Consider the following 3,040-nt stretch of genomic DNA (forward strand, 5'->3'; position numbering starts at 1 on the left):
CAATGACCCAAATTGTCAGGGTGTGTGATTTCTGTGTGAAATCTGTGTGATTTTCTGTAGCTTCCTCAAAAATTTTGAGCTGGCGAGACTGAGAGGTACTAGTCACAGAGGCACGAGTCACAGAGGTACGAGTCACAGAGGCACATTGCGAGTGGCTACGTGGGGGGGGGGGGGTAGATAAATTGGTCATGGCTAGGCTCTGACTTATGGTCACATGCTTGCCTTATATGGACTAGTAACTTATCGAACAACTGCCCTGGAATTGGTCCATTTTATTTCTTAAAGAGAAGATAAAAAATGATATTTTTATCAACAGACCCTTTAAGTTGGCTTCCTGCAAGGAATTAAGTGTAATTAGTCAGGCGCGTATCTGGGGGGGGGGGGGGGTAAAAAAAAAAACACCCCAGCTCTGTCCCCCCCAAAAAATGATCATACAAATTCCAAAAATTAAAGTTCAACTTGTCGCTAAAATGGCAACTTAAACCCCCTCGGAGGGAGGGAGGACTTATCTCTAAACCAGAACATGAACCTTGCAGAATAGGAACCTTTGACCCTGTTAATCAAGCCTTTCGTGTAAACACCATCAACTTGAACCTAAAACAAAACCAAGTCACGTAATTGTTGACTGACGCAACATCCAGGGAGTGAGGGAATGCGCCGTCCAATCAGAGACCTGGGCCCCTGGGTATCACGCAACTGGCTGGTGATAACCATCATTATTCAACGATGACCTAAAAATATTCGTCTTTTTTTCATTGGTGAATATAGAGTGCATACATGTATGTAGACAAAGAGCTAATATAATATTCAAATTTTGATACCCAAAGCCGTCATATACATGTATAAGATTTTGCATGCGAGGGTTTCATCAGAATGACGACGTGGCATTCAGCCTTTGCACATGTTGCATGCCTTCATTTATGCAGTCTGCTCGCAAACATTGAGTTGTACTATAACATTGATTTGTACTGGGAGTTTTGCGTACTTTAGAGTGTAGCCCTCCATTCTGCTCAAGAAGGTTAAGAGTTGTAAATTGCTTTAATTATGCAAGTACATGAATGTCTATCAATACCCTGATTGCAAACTATGAGGAAGACATTCCATATGGTACACAAGTTCAAAATCATGTAACTGACAAACCACGGTACTTTTGAATTTCTGATCGAAGAAATGAACTATTGTGGTTCATTAGTTACACGATTCTGAACTTGTATTTGAAACGTCTTCTTCGCAGTGTGGCATCAGGGTGACCGTAGATATTCACGTAGGCCCCCTACTCGTGTATTAAATAACCAGAGAGACTTGGGTGGTACCCTATTGTTCCACCTCAACAGCAAAGCTGGAATCTGTACGGGCAGCAGGAATATAACCCTATGCATTACAGCAGAGTATTCAATGGTTTTTTTCCCACTAGGATAGGCATGAGTAAACCTTGTGTGCATTCATAAAGGGAATAAATATATGTAGGTGCTTGGTCTGTTTTAAACAATATGGTTAAGACTGGTTTGGAGTATGGACAAAAATTGCAGTATACAATAATACACTGTTTGGATATTACTACTGAACTATTGAAATACAATTACACCATTGTTCAATGTGCCTGGTTTTGGGCGGAGTGTCATTTTCCCCACAAGAGATGTCTCTCTGTATGTAACAAACTATGCAGTATTGAAACGATAACCAACCCCCCCAACCCCCAACCCCTCACAAAAAAATTCATGCTTTACAAAAAAAAAATCTGTTACTTCTAGGGTGGAGGCAACCAGCCAATCTTATGGAAAATATTGTCTGAAATCAATTGAAGCAATTTTCTGAGTGGGAAAAAATGGAGTAGCCCTCTAAAATCCTGCAATTGTTTTGGGTTTTTTTGAATTATTTTGCTAACATCCCTACTTTATACTTCAATCTTTTTTTGAAATACAATTACAGTTTTTCTTTCGAAAAGCAAATGAATTTGGTGTCACTTTATCCAGATCTCTTTTGCAGGTTTCGATTTATATTGACAGACTAGTTCATTTCCGCAATAAAGTAATCGATGCCCCTACAATGTAGCTTACCAAAGTTGGGGAAAAGAAACATACATGGACTAACTATAGTTTAACACAACATCAACTTCTTTGAGTGGAATGGTGTGATTTTACTTTTAAAAATAGTAAAATTTTGTAAAAAATGGATTTTGTTTTAACCACCACACAAATTGCACACTATTCGTCCTAATTTTCCTGGTTCTCAAATACATTTGATTTACTGGCTAGTTGTTAAGCTCAGAGAGACAATCTAAATCTGGCAAAAATAAACTTCAAGAAAGATCAACCAATGTGGTAGTTGTTTTAGGTTTAAGAGAATACATGAGAAAGTGTGGATTCGTAATTTAAGAATTCATGAGGCGCGAAGCGCCGAGTGATGTTTGTATGAAATTAAGAGTGTATTCTTTGACTTAAACCATTGCGTCAACAGAAGTATTGGAAAGAATGTTGCAACCTGACGCCACTTTTTTCTTCATATATATCATCTCCATCAAGGTCATTCGTTGCAAAAATGATGATAAGACATGAATCTGGGACTGACAAATGTTTCCAATTTTGTTAGGAAATACTTGAAATGACTTTCCATAGACTTTGTACACAAGCGCAAAAGTGGCGTCAGGCTGCAACATTTTTCCTGGCGTGTTTAGCATGTGTATCGCCACACCCATACAACCAAGTAATTTTGTGTGTATAGGCTCCTTATGTCAAAATGGATGGTTCAGCCGACAATTTTTTTCTGAAAAAAAATACATTTGCAGTGACGGTGGAGAATCTGACAGTGAAGATGCATTGGTAATTTTCGGAAAGCAAATTTTCACGCAGATGGTCCTATTCATGCTCATTATGGAGAACAATTGTCCGACATGTTCAAAGTGTGGATTCGTAATTCCGAATCCACACTTTACTAAAGATTCGTCTTTCCGAATCCACACTTTGTGACCAGTGTAACAGATTCGTAGATCCGAATCCACACTTTTAACAATAGTGTGACGTCATAGCAACGGTTTAAGCAG

Source organism: Patiria miniata, unplaced genomic scaffold (genome assembly GCF_015706575.1).
Source record: "Patiria miniata isolate m_02_andy unplaced genomic scaffold, ASM1570657v1 HiC_scaffold_25, whole genome shotgun sequence".
NCBI classification, from domain to species: Eukaryota; Metazoa; Echinodermata; class Asteroidea; order Valvatida; family Asterinidae; genus Patiria; species Patiria miniata.